The sequence below is a fragment of the Canis lupus genome, chromosome 17, assembly GCF_048164855.1.
Source record: "Canis lupus baileyi chromosome 17, mCanLup2.hap1, whole genome shotgun sequence".
In the NCBI taxonomy this organism is placed as follows: domain Eukaryota; kingdom Metazoa; phylum Chordata; class Mammalia; order Carnivora; family Canidae; genus Canis; species Canis lupus.
The window spans coordinates 58486230-58511854 of NC_132854.1; the positions used below are offsets into that span (position 1 = coordinate 58486230).

At 44.9% G+C, this 25625-nt stretch overlaps 1 protein-coding gene across 7 annotated transcripts in view; it reads left to right on the forward strand.

Annotated features, from left to right (window-relative positions):
- Positions 1-3919: 3919 nt before the first annotated feature.
- Positions 3920-25625, forward strand: part of CYSLTR2 (cysteinyl leukotriene receptor 2) — a 47639-nt gene continuing 25933 nt past the window's right edge. For 3 of the 7 annotated variants that reach the window (XM_072783139.1, XM_072783140.1, XM_072783141.1), the window contains exon 1: positions 21291-21548. The gene's annotated coding sequence lies outside the window, so the exon portion shown is untranslated. Of the gene's footprint in view, positions 4382-18259; positions 18399-20757; positions 21056-21288; positions 21549-25625 lie in introns of those variants that run through there. The other 4 variants (XM_072783142.1, XM_072783143.1, XM_072783138.1 and 1 more) reach the window with 3 other exon arrangements.

Genomic DNA, 25625 nt, shown 5'->3' on the forward strand with positions numbered 1-25625 from the left:
AGTCCCGCCTTGGGCTCCCCGCAGGAAATCTGCATCTTCCTCTGCCTGTGTCTCTGCCTCTCACTCTGTCTCTCATGAATAAATAAATAAAATCTTGAAAAAACTAAAGTACACCATTTAATAACTTTTAGCGTATTCCCCAAATTGTACATTTTTTATTACCTTAACAAAGAAATGATACATCTTTTAGCCATCACCCTTCCCACTATCCCCTTATTGTCCCCAGCCCTAGGAAACCACTAATCTATTTTCTATTCCTATCGATTTTCCTATTCTGGACATTTCATATTAAATGGTATCTTACAGAATGTGGTCCTTTCTCACCAGCATGTTTTTGAAATCCATCTATGTAGAATAGCATATATTAGTACTTCATTTTTTTTAACTGCCAAATAACATTCCATTGTATGGATATACCACATTTTATTTATTTATAAATTGATGAATTTGGGTAATTTTTTTTTAACCTTTTGGCCATCATGAATGATGCTGCTATCAATATTTGTGTCCAAATTGTTATGTGGATGTACGTTGTTATGGGCTGAATGTTTGTGTTCCTCTACAGTCATATGTTGAGGCCTGAACTCCCAATGTGATGGTGTTAGGGGGTGAGGCCTTTGGGAGGTGATTAGGTTATGAGGGTAGAGCCCTAATGAATGGGAGTAGTGCCCTTATAAGAAGAAGAAACTCCAGTGCAGGCTCTGTCTGTCTGTCTCTCTTTCTCCACATAGTGGAGAGATAACAAGAAAGTGCCAATTGAACACAAGGAAGGAAGTTCTCACTAGAACCCAAACATGCTGGTATCCTGATCTCAGATTTCCAGCCTCTAGAACCATGAGAAATAAACATGTCTGTTGTTTAAGTCATCCAATCAATGGTATTTTTGTTACAGCAGCCCAAACTGACCGTAAGATGTATGTTTTCATGTATCTTGGATATATACCTAGGAATGGAATTGTTAGGTAATTGGTAACTCTCTATTTAAACATTTGAGGAATTGTCAGGCTATTTTCCAAAGCAGCCGCACCACTTTACACCCCATCAGCAGGGTACAAGGGCTCCAATTTCTCCGTATACTTACTAGCACTTATTATCTGACTTGTTGAATATAGCCATCCTAGTGGATGCGAAGTGCTGTCTTATTATGGCTTTGATTTGTATTTCTCTGATAGCTAATGATGTTGAAAATATGTCATGTGTTTACCGGCCATTTGATATCTTCTTTGGAGAAATGCCTATTCGGGTCTCTTTCCTATTTTAAAATTGGCTCATGTATTTTTTTATTTTTGAGTTGTATGGGTTCTTTTTGTATTATACATACAAGTCCCTTATCAGATACATGATCTGTAAATATTTTTTTCTCGTTCTGTAGGCTGTCTTTTTACTTTTACTTGATGTCCTTTGATGCACAAAAGTCTTAATTTTGACTATATCTTGTTTTTTAATCTATTTTTATTTTGTCATGTGTACTTTGGTGTCATATTTAACAAACCACTGCCTAATCCGAGATCACAAAGATTAATCCTATGTTTCCCTCTAAAGCTTTCATAGTTTTAAGGCTTACATTTAGGCCTTTAATCATTTGAGGTAGTTTTTGCTAGTGATGGTGTGAAATAAGGGTCTAACTCCATTTTTCTGCTTATGGGCATCCAGTTGCCCCAGCACAATTGGGTAGAAAGACTTTTCTTTCCCCCATTTAATTCCCTTGGCATCCTTGTAAAAAAAATCAGTTGGTCTACCCATTTTGGCTTGTTTTAAATTTTTGCCCAAAAAACTTTGCTGGTGCAGATTTTGGTACACACACACACACACACACACACACACACAAAAGCAACAAAAAACAAACAAACAGATGAACAAACAGATGCATTGAACAAAAGCAAGCAGTGCAGAGTATTCAGCTATTTCTGGATGGCAGTGGAGTAAAGCCTCAATCCTACATTAAGTCCTTCCACTGTCTGTTTGAGTGCACACTGGCCAGGTTGCCCATGAACTTGCTCCTTGACATTATGTGTTGAGAATATTTTATTCTATCTCAAAGCAAACAAAACAGAGACCTCTGAAGAGATGCTGGTTCTAGACAATTTAGTAGACCTTAACATTTGCAGCAATTCAACAAGCTTTATTTCTGCTGAGACTAAGATTTTGGCCAACCTGGGAGTCCCCTAAAATTTTAATTGTAGAATAAACCTGTGAGGACCTTGCTGCTCTTCTTGTGGAGTCATGGCATCTTTTTCAAGGCTGCCGTTGAAAGAAGTTGCTCAGGCTCAGGATTGCCTTCCCACCAAACCTCCCAATTCAGGGAGACCGCCCATTTATCATAATAGCATAGCAGTGTTAAATGTGTCAGAAATTGTAGGAGCTGAAACTCAAATACTGTGCATTGCAAACAGATTCCTGGTTGATAGAGAAGGGAAGAGGGAGTGTGTGTTCCCTACCACCTTGGGATCAGTTCAAACATGCCAGACTTGCCCAAGCTTTAAGCATTGTCTCCCAAGCCACAGGGGCAGGGAACGGAGGATTCAAGGAGGAAAGCCATCTTAGGTGAGTTTATCATTCAAAACCATCAAATGAGGGCTCCCATCATTCAACCTTGGGTGATCGTCATTGTGTGAATTGAATTCCATTCAGAAAAATTTATAGCAGAGCTCACCAACGGCCCATGAGTCAGCTCCGATTATAGGAGATTTTTCAATCTGGTCTCAGACTTCAATGTCATCCCCATTTGTTCTGCTGAACACCTAGTACATGCAAAGCTCCATATGAGTATTGTGGGGAGGTGGGAGTAAAGATGAATGTAGAAAGGCACAATCTGTACTGTGTTGGAGTTTATAATTCAACAGGAGTTTGCCAGAACTGAATGTCGAAGGACCCATGCACTGTTTAAAAAATTATGGAGTTTTATTAAGCAATGGTTCCTGTGTTTGGTGTGTATTGTAATGAAAGGATACAGATGAAAATCAACAACAGAAAAAAGGCGTTTGGGGTAAAGTCTAGGAGGGACCTAGCACAAGCTTCCGGTTGTCCTATCCCAGTGGGGTGTGCTTACTTCTTCAGGCAGCGATGTGTGGCAATACACACAAAGTATTACCAACAAGGAAAGCTCATTGAGCCTTGGAGTCCAGAGATTTTATTGGGGTTCGATTACATATGCATGGATGACTGAGCATGTTGTTGACCTAACCCAGGCCCTCCAGAGATCAAGGGAATACCATATGGCCCAAGGCCCTCAATAAGTCACATTGTTAGCATAACTGTCTGGTATAGCCCAAGAAACCTAGGTAAACAAAGATAATTTTATTAAGTAGGATATTCCAATGACCTAGAGGTTATCTCCTAGAACTTGAATAAGGGCCAAATATTTTGGGGAAATATACATGTTTAGACAACCCAGATGTGCTGAAATAATCCTTTGCTACACAGAACCCAAATGCATTCTTATTGTTAAAAAATTCAAACATTACAGACAGGTCTAAATCACCCTCTTCTTGGAGGAGCATCTTTACAAATGTAATGTTTGCCTACGTGCTGTTGCTAGAAGCTCTGTTGTAGTGCGCACTGGGACTCTGTCTCAGAACATCTCCAACATCTAGTAAGAAGACAGACGGTGCCAAAGATGCTTAGCATTGGACTAATCTTCCACATATTTCCCAAGAAACTCTCATAAAGATTCAGAGACTACATTCCATCTGACTCCAGATACATTGTGGGAAAGTTAAAATAAAACTTTTCTCTTAGGAAAAGAAGATGACTGAAGAGACACTTGTTCTCAAGCCAGTTACAAGTCTAGAGTGGCTTATGTGAATTCCTTTGGGATCACTAGGGATGGCAATATGGAATTGGAATGCTGCCATCAGAATTGAGCTTGAGTTCCGGCCTTTCCACTTCTCAGTGACTGTAGCAGGTTGACTGGTGTCATCCTCCAAAAGATAGGTCCACGTCCTAAACCCTGGTACCTGCCAATGTGACTTTATGTGGAAATAGGGTTTCTGCAGATGTAATTAAGTTAAAGATCTAGAGATGACATCAGCCCAGACTTAAGGTGGGACACAAACCCAATGACTGGCATCCTAATAAGAGAAAGGAGAGGGAGATTTAACACACAAAAAGCCATGCACAGGAGGAGGCTGTGTGGAGATGGAGGCAGAGATTGGAGCATTTCAGCTTCAAGCCAACAATGTCAGGATGGATGCTGCCACCAGGAGCTAGGAAGGAGCAAGGAAGGAATTTGTTTGCAAAGACCTTATATCCAAATAAGGTCACATTTACAGATACCGATGTTAGGACTTTAATTTCTCTTTTCTGGGGACACAGTTCAACTCCCAAAAGAATCAAGGGTGGAAGCAAGAAGTCCAGCTAAGGAGCAATGGCAGCAACACGGGTAAGAGATATTTTTAGCTTGGATCTAAGTTGTATTAGAAGACTAGTGAGAGGTGGTCTGTCTCGGGATGTATTTTGAAAGCAGAGTGAACATTATTTCTGATCTATTGGAAATCAAAAGGCGAGGCATCAAGGATGTCTCAAGCTTTTTCATATGAGCACTTGGAAGATTACAGATGTCATTAATTGAAGTGGCAAAGGCTGCGGGAAGAGCAGACTTCTGTATGAAGATCAGGTGTTTGATTTTGAGCACGTATAATTTAAGACGTCTTTCAGACATCCAGTAAAAATATTGAGTGGGAAATTGAATAATAAAATCCACGGTAGTTCAGGGAGAGGCCTATGCAGGAGATATAATTGGGAATCACGGGCATCTGGGTGGTGAACTCCTTATCTTGGCCATTCTGTCGACATTGTACTTGGAAAATATTTACATGAAAGCTTTAGCTGGAAACCTGGAGGTTATCCTGAGCTGAAAAAGTCTGTGAAAGAGTAAAGCATTTGCCAGGCTTCTTGGCAAAATCCTCAGTCACTTATCTTTTGTAGGAAAGGGATATGACAAAGAAACTTGGTCACTTACGAAAATAGGTAACACTGAGCTCCAACAACATGCCAGATTTATTTTATAAGTTCTTTCATTCATGACTTAAAATAACCCTTTGAGATTGCTTGGTACCGTTCACAGTTTCTATTACAATGGGGAAAACCTAATTTTAAGGTGGATAGATAGCTCCGAGGTATCCAGCTTCCAAGGGGCACGGTAGAGATTCATACCCACGTTTGCCCGAGAGTGGATTTGGAGATGTTGAGCACCGTGTTAGTTAACCTCACAAGCGTCTGTGCCTTTTGTAGAGCCGTCCAAGGAAAGCACTTCTCTGAAATACATTTCTCAAATTACCTCCAATTTCCTATTCTTAACTTTTGATTACCCCTAATCCCTCATTTCTACTTTTTTTTTTTAATAAGTAAGCTCTATGCCCAACATGAGGCTTGAACTCATGACCCTGATACCGAGAGTTGTATGCTCTACTGACTGAGCCCGTCAGGAGCCCTTCAACCCCTCATTTCTGACAGTGTGTCAGAATTTCCCATGGGTGAGGTGAAATAACTTTGTGCCCAGAAAGGAGTCCTGACAGTTACTAAGCTGTCACACCAAGGCTCATCCCCTTCCAGCTGGAGACGATGATGGCTGCCCAGACCCAGATAACCAGAAAGGGGTGGCAGTCTCCAGCCTGCCCACACTGCCTGCCTGTCCTCTAGGTGTTTCTACAACCTCCTAGCCAATGTGTGAACTGCAGGCCAAGCCAGAGTCTCTTGGCCTAGCGCATGTCTCCGTGTTCTCCGGAGCCAATAAAATGCAGCATGAGAGTTCATCAGGCACCTTCTGGTCTACCCACCCCTGACGCCCTGGTTGTGGGGCAGGCTGGACCTTGTCTTTGCCCTCCATCAACTCCAGGACCTCTGGTGGAGAGGCTAGATAGTGGCCAGTTCCTCCATTCCCTCCATTCCTTCCTACTCCCACTCTGTGCCCCTATACTTTTTAAGGTGATAATAATTATAATTATTATGATAACAACAGCCAAAATTTATTAAGTATTTATGATGTGCCAGACACTGTGCTCAGGGTTTCACACAAGACAATGCTTCGAAGCCTCACGACAATTCAGTGGGGGTATATACAACCTTTTTGTGATAAGGCCATTGAAACACAGAAAAAGTAATTTTCCCATGGTCGTAATGCTAATGGATGGGATTGCTGGCCTTCGAACCTAGGCCCTCTCCTTCCTTCCATCCTCTGTCCTATGTGGTGTCTTCCTTGGAAATAATAAGTATAATGGTAACTAGAATTGTAACCAGAAAATATATCAAGACTTGTGTCAACCACCCCACCAAATTTAGAAAAGGAGGCCCAAGGCAAATGAAATAATATTCTGACTATTGCTATATTTAACTTCTCTTTTCCTTCCTTCTTTTCTTCTTTCCCCCAAGAATAGACTTGGAATAATATGGTGGCTTCCTGAAAGTGGGGAAAGTGAAAGTGGGGTCACAGGGATCATGTCTCACAGTGGACAGAAGGTCAGCTTTGGCATCAGCTCACTGACCAAATGCTGAACAGTAAGAGACTTGACAGTAACAGACCCTGAGGAACACATCTTCAGGGGCCTCTTGATGTTGATTTTATGACTTCATTCCCTTGAAATTTCCTAGGAAAGTTGGTTGTCCTTCTGTTAACATAGTAACTGGAAGAGTCTGCTGGTTGGTTAACCGCAAGGACAGGGCTGATGAAAGGGAAGGGTGTGAGGTACATCTGCACAGATTATGACTCAAGACCAGTGTTTTATCTTTTTTTAGTTTCTATATATAGCCAGTTTATTTAAGAGTCTAAACTCATGTGATTAAAACAGAAAATGTTAAAAAATTTTTTTCTAATAATTTTGTCCAACCAGCCTTGTCAAACTTTACCAATGGGTAGCTTACTCTTTATTGATATCTTTGTAGAATTTTATAATTCTGTTTTTTTTAAGATTTTATTTATTCATGAGAGAAACAGAGAGAGAGAGTCAGAGACACAGGCAGAGGGAGAAGCAGGCTCCTTGCGGGAAGCCCAATGCGGGACTCGATCCCAGGATCCCGGGATCATGATCTGAGCCAAAGGCAGACACTCAACCACTGAGCCACCGATTTTTATAATTCATTAGGCATCTAGTTTTAGAACAGTCTCATTTTGATATTTAAGCTCATTCATATTCATTTCCAAACTTCTACCTCAAAAGTTGTTCTAAGCTTTTTTTCCTTCGTCTTCCTAGTACTAACTAGACCTGTCTTGGTTCTCAGGGCTTATGGGGTTAAATGTGGTTTGTATGAATGTGATTGAGCACAGGTTTGATGCCCCTCACAAGATCAGATTTGATTTAATAGGGAAAATTCCAGACTACGTGGTTTTGTAAATTGTCGTAGCTTCTCCTTCCCCCCATCTCACTGCCCCTGTCCATACCAAAGATGCTCCATCCCATACCTCTTGATCCTGGAGTTATTATCTCCTTCAGGTTAACTATCTTTGATCTGGTATCAGAAATGTGACTCAAATCTAGTTATTTTCACTGGAGTCTGTTTGACCTGTTGGAAACATACACATCTTTGTCTTGTCAAATGGTGTACAAGCTATTCCACTGGCGAGAGCCCTCTCCATCTTGCCATTATCCTGAAGTTTCTCTTCTTCTTGCTCAACTAAAAGAGGCAGAGTAGACCACAATTAGGTAAGTGGATGTTCAACCAGGGAGTAAAATACAATCCTGCCCCTCCTGTAGTCTTCCTTAACCTTTGTAGCTGCTTCTCTTGGAGTCTTATCTTTGGTTTTAGAGAACAGAAGTAAATGGCTTCTTTTCATCAACACGGTATTAGTCAAAAAGCCGAAGACCCCTTTACGTCTTAAACTTTTTCTTATAGTCACTGGGTGTGGGGCGGGGTGGGGCAGCAAAGTATGGTTGGCTCTGAACTGGTGCCTCTCATAGGCCCTGAGGTGGAAAGATAACCCCAACTGATGGCAACTCTCTGAATGAGGGGTGCTTAATGCCTCTGGTTGATTCTAGGACATGGGAAAATTTTTGCTTCCATATAATTGCATGTTTTAATAGTTTAGGGTAGAATTTCCCCAAGTTATTTTTCAGCAACAATAGCCCACCTCATTAAGCTCTGTGTGCTTATTGTGAGGTCCAACATCCATTTTCCCCATCTTCCCTGCTAGCAGAATCATGATTTTGTTCATGAAGTAAGCCTCCTCTTTTTTCTTTCTCTCTCATTATTTTTCTGGATCATTTAAGAATAAGACACATACAAGGTGTCTCTTAATTCTTAAATATTTCAGTGTATATTTTCTCAACTGAAGGAGTTCTCCCACAAAACCACAGGACAATTATCAAAACTAGGAAATTAACATGGATAAAATATTATTATTTAATCTACAAACCTTATAAATATTTTGTCAACTGGCCCAATAATATATACTTCAAAATATCAAAAGAAAATCCAAGGCGTTTTTCACATTTCTTTAGTCTCCCTTTAACCTACAACTGTTCCTGAGTCTGTCTTTGGATTTGGTGACATCGATTTTTTTTTTGGAAGTTGAAGCCAGTGAGTTTGTAGACTGTCCCCAGTTTGAATTTGGCTGATGTTTCCTGGCGATCAGATTCAGGGCTTCAGTTCAGGAGGCACCTGTTAGGCCCATTGGACCAAAAATTCAATTTCTTTCTTTTCTTTTTTTCAAAGATTTATTTATTTATTAGAGAGAGGGAGGAAGGGGGGGAGCAGTGAGAGAGGGAGAGAGAGAATGTCAAGCCGACTCCATGCCAAGCGTGGGGCTCCATGCAGGCTCAATCCCATAACCCTGAGATCATGACCTGAGCTGAAATCAAAAGTCAGTCACTTAACCAACTGAGCCGCCCACACATCCTGAGAATTCAATTTCTAATATAAACATTACTGACTCACTGGCCCCTTATGTCTGTTGCTTTGTTACCACACTCAGAATCTCCCATATTCATGCTTTTGAACTGACTACGCTGACTCCCACTGCCCTTCCTGCAGCAAGCTGTTCATCATCATCAGAGGACCGAGGGGAGGGACTGATGTAGTAAACTAGATCTATTTCTACTCATTTATTTTGGTGGGAAGCTTCCTCCAAATGTGGTGGGTCCTCCCATATACTATTCCTGGTACCCACAGTACTGCTCACGGGTCAGAAGATCACCCAAGATTAGTGTACTTGATAAACCTTGGGCTTCCACGGATTGCTCCAGAATAGTACTCAAAATGGGGTTTTAGTGCCTACTTTTCATTTTTAGGAAGTGAAGGGCTGCAGAGTTGACTGATTTTTATCTTTAAAGAACATAGTCTTCCGACCAGGTGCTGTTTGTTCTCAATCGGGCAAAAATAGACTTTATGAGCGTGTGCTCAGAAGTAGCCATAGGCTTGGCAGGCTAATCTTTGCTCTCCTTCGGGAGGGATTTTGCACTTGGTTTTCCCAGGGGTGGAAGGGGCTCCTATGTGCTGCTGTACTTTCTTCTGAAATTCTCAGTGAAAAGGAGCAGACACCCCAAGCATATGAGGCCTTCTGTGTGGGTGTGAGATGTGGTCTAGCACATTCTCTGCAGAGTAACCCTCTCCCCCTTCAGAGGATCTCCTCGACAGTAGGCAGGTAACTCTGGGGTGTGAGCTGCTGATGGCTTCTTTTGTGGGTTACCACAGCATCCAGGAGAGTGCCTCCCACTCAATGCCTCCTGAAGGACAGACGTGCTACCATGGAGAGGTATCAGCAGCAGGAAGAGAAACCAGAAGTAGCCCGAGCATGCGGCTGAGAGGGTGGCGACAAGAAGAGGATCTGGCTTTGGTGGTTGAGACTGAACTCCTGATGAATGACGGTCTACAGCGCTCCTCCAGGAAGTTGACACATGGGGAGCTTTATTCTATTTTTTATGGCAGCCAGAAGTGTATCATTTCATACTAGCCATCTTTGACCCTGCACATACTAAATGGTGGTTTCTGACATATGGTTTTGAAAGGGGCTACGCCTCCAGGTTCTTAAATAATGGCCAAGTGAGTTTTAAGAACGATAAATCACCTAGAAGCATATTTATATGCCAAAAAGAAAAAAATAAAGAACAGTATTAATATTACTATCCTTATGATTATAAATATAACCCTCACTTAGAGATGTTCTTGCTCACACAGTGCAGGTAATTCAAGGGAGTGGTTGGAATGCTGCATACGCTGCTCCCCTTGAGGCTGCACTCTGCACCACGGCTAGCCCATGAGAACTCACTTCTTGATTGCATTTTCTTTTTTTGCATTAAAAAAAAAGAAGGGGCACCTGGGTGGCTGAGCATCTGCCTTTGGCTCAGGGCGTGACCCCGGGATCCTGGGGATCGAGTTCCACATCGGGCTCTCCTCAGGGAGCCTGCTTCTCCCTCTACCTGTGTCTCTGCATTTCTCTCTGTCTCATGAATAAATTAGATCTTAAGATACATATATATAAATAATTAAAATGTATCATCTATACGCCATAAAGCTCACCACTTAGAAGTACATATAATTCAGTGGCCTTTATTATTTTTTAAAATTTAGATTCAATGAGTCAGCATAAATTCAGAAGCCTTTAGTACGTATGCAAGGTTGTGCAACCATCATCACTAATTCACGTGACCGTCGGTTCTGCTCTGTCCCCCACGCTCCACTTGCCACTTGGGCCAGATCCAGCCAGGAGCTGGGTGCCCCAAAGGCGGAGCCTGCCACCCCACTGCGGAGAACAGGGCTGGGGTGGGCCAGCCCAGGCCCCACTGCCCAGGGCGCCCGGGCCCCTCAGGGCTAAAGGGACCAGGCCAGCGCTCTGGCTCCAAGGTCTTCGGCCGGTGACAGCCTATTTCCAGCTACTCCTCCCCTCCTGACCTTGACCCTGACCGTCCCCTGCCCCCACCACGTCCCCAATATCCTGAAGGCTTGGTGCTCACCGGGGTCATCCTCCTGTCTCTGAATGTCTCTGAAGGGGAGGAGACACACAGGCCCCTGCGACACCAGGCCACTGCCCTGCTGCCACTGGGCCTGGGGTCCAAATGCCTGCACTGGCCAGGCACAGGGGACATCGCGGCGACACCCCCGCTTCTGCTGCTTGGCCCAGAACTGGGGGGAAATTGCTCAAAGGTTCTCTCAGGGAGGCCCCGGGGCGGGGGGGGGGGGGGCACAGAGCCTGGACCCGGGGTAGGGGGTCGGGAGAGTCCCACCCTCTCCCCCTACATGGGTTCTTAAGGCTCTGGCTTCAGACTCAGGCTGGACCCGGGGAAGGCAAGAACAGAACCTTCCTTAGGGTTTTCTGGTAGCACGTTTGCTATTTTTCTCAAGTCTTCCACCGTCCACCATGTTAAGCCTCGTGTTTACAAAGGCCCCCCCAGACCCCCCCCCCGCCTTGTCTGTTCTGCTGTGGCAACTAACCCAGAGTGTCCACCGTGGTCGATCACACTGAATTTGGGAGGAGCTTTACGCATCAGGGGAACAGGCGGAACCCTGAAAGCAGTTTATTCCTCCAACGGTCGTGCCTCCTGTTGACAGACTAGAGCAAAATCACTGAAATATTTATCCCCGGGATCCCCGGGTGGCTCAGCGGTTTGGTGCCTGCCTTGGGCCCAGGGCGTGATCCTGGAGACCCGGGATCGAGTCCCACATCGGGCTCCCTGCATGGAGCCTGCTTCTCCCTCTGCTTGTGTCTCTGCCTCTCTCTCTGTGTCTGTCACGAATAAATAAAATCTTTAAAAAAAAAAATTATCCCCAAGTGGGAACACGTGTTAAGGTGGTCGGGGAGGAGAGCAGGATGCAATTACATCAAAGGAAACAACACTCAGACAAGTGACAGGACAGAAAAATGCTTCGAAGGGAAAGCACTACAATGTTGTCTTTTAGGGGATGGCACTACGATGGATTTGGGGGCCAAGAACCTGAGTTCATGACAGAAATTCCTTGTATTAGTCGTCTGTGTGTCCTCCTTGCCTCCCCATCCACCTGGAGAGGGTCCAGTCGGTTTCTAAGACCTGCAACTACGCAGCCGAGATCGGACCGGAGCAGCCCGTGGCTCTCCCCAGGACTGTCACCTGGCCACCTGCCACTCAGGCCAAGGCGGCAATTAAGAAGGCGCTCACTGCCTGGGCCAAAGCCACGGAGGGCAGGGGGAGAGCGCTGAGATCCAGCTGAAAGTCTCTTCCGTGCATTTTGTTGAGCATCTAATTCTGTGTCCTCTGTTTCAGCGGCTGCACCGTTAGGCCCTGCTTTATCCTAAGTGCCTTGACTGTGTGTTTCCAGTGAAGAGCCCAGGATTCGCAGCAAGGGATTTTAATGGGTCTTGGTGAGGGGTGGCCCGAAAGGGAGAGGAAGGGGTCTGCTGGGGGGTGGAGAGCAGAAATGCAACTTTGGCCTTCTTCTCCACGTGTCTGACCCCTGCCCTTGCCCCGCCGTCCCCCCCCCCCCCCCCCCCAGTAAGCTCAGGCTGGACCCAACTGTAACAGTGGTACCACGGGGAAGGGACCGGCTCCTTCCCAAGGCTGCTGACTGGGCCTCTAAAGTCTAGACCTGGAGTCCCCAGGCTCTCGCTCTCATGCAAATCCCAAATCGTGCAAGGGAGAGGCAGCTCCTGTCGGAAGTCGGGACTCGGCAACAAGCGTCACCAACCATTCACTCACCTTACCAAAAGACCACTTTGCCAAGGGGAAGGGTGAGGGCTGGAGGACGCGGCCACGCGACCCGCTTACAGCCCGCTTCTCCCCATCTCCAGGCCCGCCTCGCCCCCCCAGTGAAACTGGCCTGGGGTGGCCCTTAATACTCCCCCAGCCCCGCTGCCTCTCTGGAGAGCCGTCGCAGCTCGGGAAGCCAAGTCGTTTCTTGGAAGGGAGGATTCAGTACGAGGTTAAAAATCAAAACATTAAAACGGAAGGATTGCTGTGTTAGGAAAAATGAAATAAAATTAATAATCCGCTAGGGATGAGTTAGACCCGTCGGTTGACCCATCACTTGCTCCCTGGGTCGCAGGTCTTCGGGGTCAGGGAAGGTTGGGTGTAGGAGTTCCCGGGGCTGCAGGGACGATTACCAGCTTGGTGGCCTGAAACAACAGAAATCCATCCTCTGGCAGGTGTGGAGACCAGAGGTCCGAAATCAAGGTGCTCCATCGGGGGCTCCGGGGAGGCCCTTCCTGGCCTTTTCCAGCGTTGGGTGGGCTTCAGGGACTCCGGGGCCCGGGCTGCTCCGCTGCCACCACTGGGCGAGGCCGCCTCCTCCGGGTGCCTGTGTCCAGAGTCCTGGGGCCCGCTCTCCCGAACGGGGCTGCGACCTGGTCGTGGCCCCACCTGGGTAACCCAGGAGACTCTCAACGCTCTCGGCCGAGTCACAGTCTGCCCTAGACGGCAAGGTTTGGTCACCCCTCCAGGCACGCAGAGGCCCCTGCCGAGGGGAAGCACTTCAACGGTCAAGTGCGCCTTGTAGGTGGTCTTCTAGGTTGTAAACCTTGAAACCTGGGTGCTGGGGAGCAGGCCGGTCATCATCAGGGGGCGCGAGGGGAAGCTAGTGAGGTTCTTCTTCGTCCCCCAACAAGCAATGCCTGCACAGTGGCGGCTCTGAAGGAAGAAGGCCCTAGAGGGGAGGCGAGGTGCAGGGGACTCGTCCCCCGCCAGCTGCCGGCCGGATCCCCCCACCTTCCTCCAGGCCCCAGGAAGCCAAGCCGGCTTTGCCTTCTGTGTACTTAGGCCTTGTTCATCCGTGTGCGCGTGGAGTAAGCGGCAGGACTGCTGAACTGTGTCAACATCTATCCAAGGATGATGATTTGTAAGCAGTTGAGCCACTGTGAACCCAATTTACTCTGATCCAGGATACTTGGGGATTAGGATACATATTGGGGCACGGGGTTGGGGGGCTCAGGGGTTGGGCACCTGCCTTTGGCTCAGGGTGTGACCCCGGGGTCCTGGGATCGATTCCTGCCTCTGGTCCCTGCAGGGAGCCTGCTTCTCCCTCTGCCTGTGTCTCTGCCTCTCTCTGTGTGTCTCTCACGAATAAATAAATAAAATCTTTTTTTTTTTAAAAAGGATGTGGACAATTTCTGGTGCCCCCAGTCAGCCCACTACACTGGGTAATTTTTTTTTTATCTGTCCTACCATAGAATGGGCCTTCCCATAAACTCTGTGGCTCTCTAAATCCCCCAAGGTTTCGAGCCCCCCCCCCCCCCCCCCCCCCCCCCGTTAGTGACCTGAATGCAGGCCTGCTCCCTCGGGGTTTAATCTCACCTTAGGAAAATAAGCTACTTTCTCTGACATCCTCGCATCATAGCTGACTTTTTTTTTTAATTTAAATTATAATTATTTATTTCCAATGCTGTGAGTCTTTCAAGAAGAAATCCTATTTGCAATTTTTTTTATTTTTTATTTTTTATTGGAGCTCAATTTGCCAACATAAGCATAACACCCAGTGCTCATCCCATCAAGTAGCTGACTTTTGAGGAATCCCAGGTTTGTGTTTACAGAACGTACCTGTCAGATTCGAGCTTGGGGCCTGAAAAGCTCGAAGTAAAAGCTTCTGTGACCGACCCGTTGGTGTGACCGCAGGGAACCGACCCTGATTTTCCCTAATTCACTGTTCCCGGGACCAACGGAGCAGGGGTTCCGGAGAAACCCTCTGCGTGCTGAATAAAGCTTGGTGCACACCGCACAGGCTGACTTCTGCTGTCGTTGTTTCTCAGGGTTGTCAGGAACAAGACATTAGAAAAAAATGTGTTCATCTATTTCTCGGCTCTCTCAGGGTTTTATTTTTCTGCTTGAAGCCATAAATCTTTTCTGCCTCCACGCTAAACAAATGGCTTCGTTGGCCATCCTGGAAATCTCCTATTACAGGGAGGCTTCCTGTCTTTGTTATCATGCAGAGCGGTACAAAGATAGACTTTCTTTCTTTTTTATTTATTTTTATTTTTTATACACACACATAATATTTATTTATGAATTAATGAGATAATCCATATTAAGCATAGTGCCAGGCAAGTGCCCAATAGATATGAGCAAATTATTAGTATATATATTCATAGAGAAGCAAGCATGGACTATGCAGGAAGGCCCATTATAGGCAGAACAAGAGCAAATGTGCATGTTGGAGGAGTTAATTGGGAGCAGCTAGCTCTTTTTGGTGCCTGGAGCTTTACCCCAAGCCTTCTTTTTATTTTATTTTTTTAAAATCTAGTTAATCTGGGACTCCTGGATGGCTCAGAGGTTGAACATCTGCCTTCAGCCCAGGGCGTGTTCCTGGAGTCCCAGGATCAAGTCCCACATCAGGCTCCCTGCATGGAGCCTGCTTCTCCCTCTGCCTGTGTCTCTGCCTTTCATGAATAAGTAAATTTTTTTAAAAAATTAAAAAAAATAAAATCTAGTTAATTCATTAACATCTAGTGTATTATTGGTTCCCAAGGTAGAGGGCAGTGACTCTTCAGTCTTACCTAACACCCAGGGCTCCCTCCATCCATTACCTGCTCTCCTTCACGCCCGGCACCCGGTGACCCCGTCCCCCACCTCCTCCCCTCCAGCGACCCTCAGCTCCTTCCCTAGACTTCAGAGTCTCTCGTGGTTGGTCTTTCTCACCGTCCCTTTGCAGTGAAGTGACTGCCTGCCTTTGGAATTCTTAGAAATTCTTAGAAATAAAAGAAAGTCTTGATGAAATTTTTTGCCTGTACCAGAGGTTTATAGATTCAGAGGTAAAGGGGGAAAAAAGAGGTGTTTCCCTCCTCAATCTTTCTAACCATGGAGGAGCGTCTTATTCTGTTCCTTGCAAACCTGATATGGAAGCATTAGTTCTGGGCATGAGGGGTTAAATTTTTTTCACTGTTTTTATTTTAATGAGCTGGACATAAGTCTGTTTGTTAGATTTAGGGGGGGAGGCAAATGGAAAGCTGTATGATTGCTTGTAGACTTTGTTTCTCAAACTCTTTTTTTCCCCTGAAGAATAGTAATTTATTCTGAGCATAGTAATGTAATATTTGTATACTGTTAATATCCACACGGGTCAAATATTAGAAGCAGAGTCGCAGGCCTGGGAAAAAATCTTGTTCTCGGGGCAGAGCCACGGCTCCACAAAGAAGCAGCACGGATAAGGCCCCACACTCACTCCTGGTTCTGTGGTATGAAGGTCCCATCACTACGCCGTCCGGTCCACAGTGTTGCTGGAGAGCTGTGGGACATTCATACAGTGGTTCTAGAAGCCTCTTTCCTCTTCATCTTCACAGCGGCAGCAGACCAGAGCTTTTGAGGAAGACCTTTTTTTTCTTTCCCTCCAAGTTTCAAGATTTTGTCACCTATGGGACCTACGGTTGGGTTGAGGAAGGACTTGCCATTCCAGCTCCTATCACTAGGCCAGGGTCAATGCTGGGAGGGGTGGGGAAGGGTGCTAGAATCAGTGGTTTCCAGGGTTGGAGGAGACCCAGGGTGAGGGTACATCCAGAGCCAGCATGTCTCTCCTGTGGCCTTTGGGTTGGAGTAGGGTCAGATGGGCAGGCCCTGGGTGCTGTTAGCAGCTTTTCAGGCCTCTGCCCCGTTTCTGGGCCTGCTGTATGTAGCACTAGCTCTGTGCCAGGACTCAGTTCCTTAGCAAGTCCGAGCCTCTGCTTCTTCAGAATAATCATGATTTATAAGGTCAGTTACGGATCTAGCAAAAAACTATAAACATGTGAAATAAACTAAGCCTTCCTTGTTTATTTTCAAGGAACCATTTGCTGTTTTCTGTCCAACAAAACCAAATTCCTTATCATTTCTGTGCTACTCTCAGGTCCTAAAATAGTGCTTTTTATTTCGGGATTTAAACAAACAGTTCAGTTTGGCACACGGGAAGAGAGCAAGAGAGTCACGAACAGGAAATGTGACCTGAAAGGGAGGCTGGTGCGGGTCCGTGAAGGCAAAGCACTCATTCATGGGCACGAGGAGCCACTGCCCTGGTGCCAGGCTTTGGGGGACCCTCTCTGGTCCTCCTCCAGCCCTTCCTGTCCTGAGGGCACTGGGAGTCCATAGACCTAAACTCCTCTTACACTGCTGCCTAGACTGTGCTCAGGGGACTTGAGGATTCAGCAGCCGGATGTCCCCAGAGGCTGTGGGACCACTTCCCCAGAAGTGTCAGAGCATAGAGTTTGTGGTGCCGTCCTGTCCTAGTGGTGGCCAAGGGCAACGGGTGGCAGGGGCAGGAATATGGACCAGAAAGGTGGAGCGTCCACAACCCTAAGTGAGGAGCTCCTGGTAATGTGCAAGGGAGCCAAGGGTGGGCCCAGGACACGGGCAGCTGCAGACACCTGAGATGGCCAGAACCCCAGGAGCCAGAGAAGTCTACACAAACAGGGGGGTTCAACAATTTACAGAGATACGATATTAAAGAAGTAGTGATGGTGACGAGCACTACAAAATGAAGTAAAGCAGATGAAGACGGGGTAGAGCATGTGGGGGGAGCTCTTTCAGAAAGGGAGACCGGGGTGGTGGCATTGAAGCAGAGACCCAAATGACATGAGGACTTTGGGGCAGGGACATTGTGGTGCAGGTGCCTGGAACAGAAGCAGGAAAGTCCTCAGGGATAGAGAAGAAGTCATAGCGATATGCAGGACAGGCTGATAGGTCAGGCCCTTGTCAACTCTAAGGAATATTTTTCTTGTTGATTGCAAGGATTTTTATTGAGACTGTTGGGAAGTCATTTCAGAGTTCTGAGCAGGAGACTGACATGATTTGGTTTCCTCTTAAAAAAAACTTGACAGTAGAATGACAAGAGTAGAAATGGGAAGACAATCAAGTAGGATGTTATACAGCACACATTTTTTTAAAGACTTTTCCAATTTATTTAAAAAAATTAAATTTATTTTTAAAAAGTGTGGTAAAATATGCATAATGTAAAATTTACCATTTTTCAGGGTACGGTTCAGTGGCATCAAGTACATTCGGACTGTTGCACAATCACGATCCATCTCCAAAACTTTTTTCATCTTGTAAGACTGAAACTCCATATCCGTTAAAGAGCTCCTCGTTCTCCCTTCCTTTAGCCTCTGGCAACACTTCTACTTTCTGCCGCTATGAATTTGACTACTTTTTTTTTTAATTAAAATTTTTTAAGAATACAGTTTTTTTTTTTTTGTTTTCATTCAATGATGCAAAACACAGATGCTGATTTGACGTACATTCACATATAACTTTTTCTCTCACATTTACAACACAACAGATTGGTGAGTCCGAAGGAACTCTAATCATGCTAAGGAGCAAATAGCATTAGTATTTCAATAGCTTATTCCAACTCAGTTCATCTTTAATACTCTATAATATCTTCATTATGTCATTTGATGAGATAGATCTGCCAGAAGATGGAGGTGACCAAGGTCAATCCAGCTCTTAGCCACAGGTGGGTCATGTGGTGACTTCTGAATGCAGAACCTTGATCATGCTGAAGAGCCACTTGGGAGCCCAGTCAGAGCTGCCAGCCTGGAGGAGGTATGCAACAATGCAAATGGTGTCATCTTGCTGGGCCGGGCTCCTGAATTTGACTACTTTAGATACCTCAATATAAGTGCAATCATACAGTTTTTATCTTTTTGTGATGGTCTTATTTCACTTAGTATAATGTCTTCAAGGTTGATCCATGTTGTAGCATGGATCAGAATTCCCTTCCTTTATAAGGCTGAATAATATTCCATCGTACGTACATAGTATATTTTGTTTATCCATTTATCCATTCACCCATCAATGGACACTTGGGTTGCTTCCACCTTTTGGTTACTGTGAATAATGCTACTAAGAACATGACTGTACAAATAGCTCTTCAACTGTACCTGGGTATGCTATGGGTGCTTTCAGTTCTTTGGGGTATATACTCAGAAGTGGAATTGCCAGATCATATGGAGTATAATTCTATTTTTATTTATTTTTTGAGAAACTACACACATCCTACCAGCAATGCCCAAGAGTCCAATTATCTTCACATCTTTGTCAACACTTTTTTTTTTTTTTCTCTTTTGGCAGTGGTCGTCCTAATGCATAGGAAGTGGTATCTTATGTGGTTTGCATTTCTGTAACGATATATAACTTTGCATTTTTTCATGTGCTTCTTGGCCATTTATATATTCTCTTTGGAGAAATATCTTGTCAAGTCTTTGCCTATTTTTCAATTGAGTTGTTAGTTTTTGTTGTTGTTGAGTTGTAGGAGTTCTATTTTTATTCTGGATATTAACCCCTTATCAGATGTGTGATTTGCAAATATTTTCATCATTTGGTGGATTGCCTTTTTACTCTGTTTATGTGCCCTTTAATATACAAAAGTTTATAATTTTGATAAAGTCAGATGTGTCTGTTATTTTTTCTTTTAAAGGCTGTGTGATATACAGGAAATTATTGCAAAATCCATGAAGCTTTCCCTTATATTTTCTTCTAGAGTTTTATACTTTTAGCACTTATGTTTAGGTCTTTGATCCATTTTGAATTCATTTTTGCGTATGGTATTAAGTAAGGGTCCAGCTTCATTCTTTTGCATGTGAATATCCAGTTTTCCCAGAACTATTTGTTGAAAACATTGTCTTTTCTCATAAATGGTCTTGTCATCCTTATTAAAAGTTTTTAGACCATATATGTGAGAGTTTATTTCTGGGGTCTCTATTCTACTTCATTAGGCTAAATATCTCTTTGTGCCAAGACTACACTGTTTTGATTACTGTGGTGTTGTAGTAAGTTTTGAAATCAGGAAATATCAGTCCTCCAACTTTGTTCTTTTTCAAGATCATTTTGGCTATTTGGAAGTCCCTTTAGATTCCATATGAATTTTAGAATAGATTTTTCTATGTCTTAGAAAAATATCATTAGGATTTTGATAGGGATTGTATTTTAATATTTTAATTTTAATATTTAATAATATTAAATCTTCCCATCCATGAACATAGGATGTCTTTCCATTTATTTATGTCTTCTTTAATCTCTCAGCAGTATTTTGTAATTTTCAGTGTACAAGTCGTTCATCTCCTTAGCTAATTCCTAATTATTGTATTTATATATTCTTTTTGATGTTATAATTAGAATTTTTAAAATTTTCCTTTTGAATTGTCCATTGTTAGTGTATAGAAATGTATTTTGTGCTGGTGGTTTAAATGACAGGTTTCTTTGTTGTAGTACCTGGACTGAGTTCTAGTTACAGGACTTTCTGTGTGCCTGGGGGTGGGGAAGGACATTGGCTGCCAAGGGGCTTGATGGAAGTTTTGGGAGTGATGCAACTTATACGACTGGTGATGGTTCCAAGACTGTATGCACTTCTCAGACTCATCCAATTGTATTCTATTGTATGTAAATTATACTTTAATAAATCTGACATTTACAAAGCTAAAAAAAATGGAAAAAAATTTTGTGTTAATTTTGCATCCTGCAATTTTGATGAATTTATTAGTTCCAATAACTTTTTTGTGTGGAATCTTTAGGGTTTTCTACATATAAGATTACATCACCTGCAAACAGACATGGCTTTACTTCTTTCTTACCAATTTGGATGTCTTTTAGTTCTAGCCAAATGTTACTCCAGCATTCTATCCAAGAAATGATGAAGATTTTAATGGGAGTAGGGGAAGTGAAAAATGCTTGGGTTTAGGACAAATTTTGCAGGTAGAAGAAACAGAATTGGTTGCCTTGGATTTTGGTTGTGGGAGAAAGAGAGGAGTTAAGAATGACTTCTAAGCTTAGAGATAGAATAACTGGCTGAATCATTGTGGTGCCATTTGATTAGATGGGGTAGATGGGTGAGTACATGCTTGGGAGGGGCCATATTAAATATGGTAATGGATGTGGACAATTTATATAAAAGCAAGAGAATATGGTAGCAAGAAGTCAGAAGACCGACCTCTGGGGCAAACTCACATTTAGAAAAAGGAGTAGAAGAAAAGGCACCAGAAAAGAGGACGAGAAGCAACCCAAGGGGTAGAAAACGAACGAGGAGAGCCGGAGAAACAAAACGAAGACAGTTTAAAGAAAGTGGCATTGGTTAATAGTGCAATGAATTGGGGAAGGAAGATGAGGACTGAGCAAGGACCTTTTATGTGAGCAATGAGGTGGTCACAGGTGACCTCCAGCAGAGCACTTGCAGCAGAATGGGGAAGGACTCTGCCCATGCGCAAGTAAGTTGGAAAAGCAAGTGGGTGATGGGAAGTGCTCTAAACAGCTCTAAAATGCCATACCTATAAAGCGAAGGCAGCATGGCTGTTACTGTTGTCATGGAAACAAAACCCATTTAGGAGAACTAATAGTCACTTAATACCCCCCTGAGTCTAGCCCATCACATTTCCAGGATCTGTTGTGAAAGATGCTGATAAAAACAGTTGTTAGAGGGACAGGGTTAATCAGGCTTCTTCCTTTTAGATGTGGTCCCTAGCTGAAATAATTCTCCCTTGAGAAGGAAGCCAGACCAACACCCACACCAAGTTCTATAAAGCACAGACAGACCAGCTGACCAAAGTTCCTTATTCTCTTGCTGTTAGCTGAAACTCTTCATAAAACAAATTTGCTGTTTCACTTTTCTTTTAAATAAGCAAGCTGAATTACTTGGAAGAGGAAGGCAGGAGGAATAGAGGAGACAGAAACCAAGCAGCCGAAGCCCAGAAACATTCTCTGGTGAGCGTTTGTTTTTATCTTTGTTTTGTTAATTTGTTATTGAGGATCAGACCTTGCTGATTACTTCATGGTCGGAAGAACGCCTTCTGAAAAGCAAGTTAATTTTGTTCTACTATAAATTTTTTTCCTACCAGATACGTGGACATTTGAAAGATATTGAGAAAGTACAAAAAAAAGTAGAAGAAAGCAAAAACCACTACTGAGCTAGTGTCTATTGACATATTTGGGGGGTAGTTCTTTCCATTCTTTTTTGCATGTCTGCTTATAATTTAGTTTGATTTCCACACGTGTGTCCATACAGTACGATTACTTGATGTGCATTGTTTCCATTAGAGCATAAACTGTACATTGCTATAAATTCTTCATAATTATCATTGTAAATTGCTGGATACTGTGGCATTGAGGAGATTTACCAGACCTCACTCAAGCATTCCTCTGGTTTTGACCATATAGCATCTTTCCTATCTTTCACAGACCGGGTCATTTTATTATGTAAAATGTATTTTTTTTTTCCCATTCAGGGGAGAGAAGGTTTTGGTGGGGGGGAGAGGAGGTTAAATTTGAGAATGTAGGTGTCAGTGGTTTTACTCGGAGATGAAATGAGAGGGAGAGAGTGTGTGATATGTACACATCTGTTTATTACCCCTTTTGGGACCCAAATCGGTGGTTTAGCTGTATATTCAGCCAGGATTACCTGATTCTGAGGAAACCAAAAAGTATCCCTAGAATAACTGAAGCTTAGCTTTTGGAGATGAGCCAGTCAACTGTAGTAGTTTTTGTTTTGTTCAAAAAATTGTCCAGGTTGTTCCAACCGGTGGCCAGCATAATAATAGCTGACCTAAGTCACCTGAAATATTTTCCTGTCTCTGACACATACCTGAGATTAATACATATTAAGGGAAGGACAGGTACCATTTCAGGCAAGCCACCCAAATCTCCCTTTGAATACTGTAGAAGTAATTTGTGGGAAGTATAAAATGAACAAAACCTCTAGGAATTTCTGTCATCCACCGTAACCACAGAAACTCTTGTGTTGAGAACCTACCTACCAATTTCAATTTACGAATGCTTTGAAGAGATGGACTTGTTTCCAGTGCATTGGTTAGAAGTTTAGAGAGGTTGAGGCTCCAGAATGTTCCAAATGAATCAAAATTATGCCCAGCATCTGTTAATATTCTCCCTTCCTGTCGGCCTGAGGTCATAAGGGGTCCAACAGCACACAAACAACACCTGTTCTGGAAGAAAAATAGCATCTTTTTGCAATGTGTTCATGGCTATGTGTCAGGATCACATCGGGCATTTTTTTTTAAAAGATGTATGTATTTATTCATGAGAGACAGACTGAGAGAGAGGCAGAGACACAGGCAGAGGGAGAAGCAGGCTCCATGCTTCTGGAGCTGGATGCGAGACTCCATCCCAGGACTCCAGGATCACAACCTGAGCCAAAGGGAGGCGCTGAGCCAACCAGGTGTCCCAACATTGGGCATTCTTAGTACCCTATGTGTTTTCCAGACTGAGGAACTCCCATTTTTCAAGTGTGTCTTACACAGTAGACACCTGAGGCACACTAGTCCTCCAAGACTAAGCCTAGAAGATAAAAGCCTAACAAGGGCTTGTACCGTTACCAGTAGGCTCGGCTTAGTGCAGCAGCCAAGCTGGATAGTGCAGAGAAAGGCCAGCATTTGTCTGTGTTGCTCTGCTTTGCTTTGCTATAGCGCCTTGTCAAATTTATGTGAGAACCTCCAGCACTGCATCCGTGATTTTTCTCAGGGCACTGACCACTGCCTTCTTCGTACTGGAGTTACTCAGGTGCACATCTCCACCCTTCTACAGACCAAGATGCCTGAGGATGGAGTCCTTGCAGAAACCCTAGTCCAAGATGCCTGAGGATGGAGTCCTTGCAGAAACCCTAGTCCATGGGCTCCATTAAGAATAGATGGAAAAGTAGAAATAAATTAATTTATCAATGAATGTGGAATTTAGTTAATGGCTCATGTTTATCTCTGTTGAATCAACTAACGTTAAAAAAAAATTACTCATGAGAGACACAGAGAGAGGCAGAGACACAGGCAGAGGGAGAAGCGGGCTCCCTGCGGGGAGACGCTCAACCACTGAGCCGCCCAGGTGTCCCTGCACCTATTAACTTCTTTATATTAACTCATCCACGGAGCAAATGGTACAACGTCTGACAGTATTTAGAGGAAAACTCCATCGGATCCATCACCTGGCAGTAGAATGGGCTGATGCGTTTGATAAAGAAAATAACGGAAGCTGGAGCCGTTGAGTTGGACTCAAAGAAATCCCCAAATTGGAAGGGTCCTTAGGAAGATCCAGGGTCAGGAAAGAAAGCTTTTTGCATCTCTAATGTTTCAAAGAGAGGTTTCAAGGACAGGGAGAAGCAGATTTGAAGAACAAGAAGGAAGGAGAAAGGACCGGAGGGAGGACAGGCCAGGGAAGGGACAGAGAAAAGAAGCAAGTGGAGGGAGAGGGAGGGGAGCAGAGCCTATTTGCTTTAGAGGTTTATTAAAAAAAAAGAAAAAAAAGAAAAAAAAGAAAAAAAAGATTTTGTTCATTATTTGACAGAGAGAGAGAGAGAGAGAGCGAGAGCACAAGCAGGAGGAGCTGCAGGCAGAGGCAGAGGGAGAAGCAGGCTCCCCACCGAGCAGGGAGCCCGAGGCGGGCCTCGATCCCGGGACCCCGGGGTCCTGACCTGAGCTGAAGGCAGACACTTAACCGACTGAGCCCCCAGGCACCCCTTTCATTGTACATTATAGAAACAACAATTTCTTATCATAAAAAAAGACTGTGTCCCACGTCAGTGTCCCCCTCTGGGGCCGTAGAGACAGCCTTTGCCGGGTTCGCCTCGCACACAAGCCATGAGGTGCACAAAGCACTGGGGCGTCGCATGTTCCTTAAAGGAAGTAGATTTCCTTTCATTTTGCATTGACAACACTTTTTATTCTCTTACCAATTGTTGGAGACAATGGAAGGCACTGTCCTTGTTGCCTGCAGCAGACAAATCCCTACCGGGAACCTGCTTGGACTTGCAAGGACAACCGCTGCCACCCCTCCTCGTGCCCGGAGTGTCCCTGTCCACGAGTTCGGGGCAGAGCACCGGCGGGCCCTCTCCTGCTGCCCACCACCCCGGCCGCGGCCTCTGTGCTCCTGCCCCAGAACCTAGATTTGAATTTCAAAAACAGTCAGTTCGTGATGAAAAATAAACACTATTTTGTTGCAAAAGACCATTGGGAATTTTTGTCTTTTTCCCTGGAGGACATTTAGTGTGAGGCAGGAGTGGGGGACGCCAATGACCCTTGACCCGCTCGCGCTGTGCTAAGGCCCAGGGCACCGCAGCCTTCGGGGGGCCTCCCCGCCGTGGGCCGAACCACCCGGGGGTGGGTGGGGAGAGGAGCGATGGGTGCCCGGGGGTGCGGGCCTACAGGCCATGGGGGCGGGGGGCGGCCCAGGGCCCGATGGGGTCGGGGCAGGCTTTTTCGTAGAAGTGGCGTCTAGAAAGAAGCGTGAGGCTGTGTCAGCGGTGGCCAGATGATCCGGAGCCCCGGGTGGATGCGCAGGGGAGGGCCGGTCCATGGGGCTGGAGTGGATCTCAGGGGACTCGTGGGAGACATACGCCGGGTGACAAGATCCGCACTGTGACCGCCTGGAGTCACGCTTGATTCTGATGCGATAGTGGGTTTGAAGCCGAAGCGTAGGGTTGTCAGATACACAGTTTGGAAAGGTCCCTCTGGCCACTGGGTAGAGAAGGGACCGAGAACAGCAAGAGCGGTGGCAGGGAGCCACTAAGGGGATTGTGTCCCTTGTGCAGGTGAAAGGTGACAACCTGTCCCGGGGCCACCGTCCACTGGGCCCTGTGATGAAAGGAGGTGGGAGGCGGGGAGAGGGGGGTACTGAGGCCAGGTGGGCTTCGGGGTTGTGGGGGGACCCTGGGCAGCAGGGCAGGCCCGGCAGGGAGGTGAGCCCGGGCCTTCCTGCTGCTCCGTGCCCTCCCCTCTGTAGCTCACACATGCCCGTGGCCCCCGTGCCCCGCGCAGCTTCCTGGGGAACCTCCCGGACAAT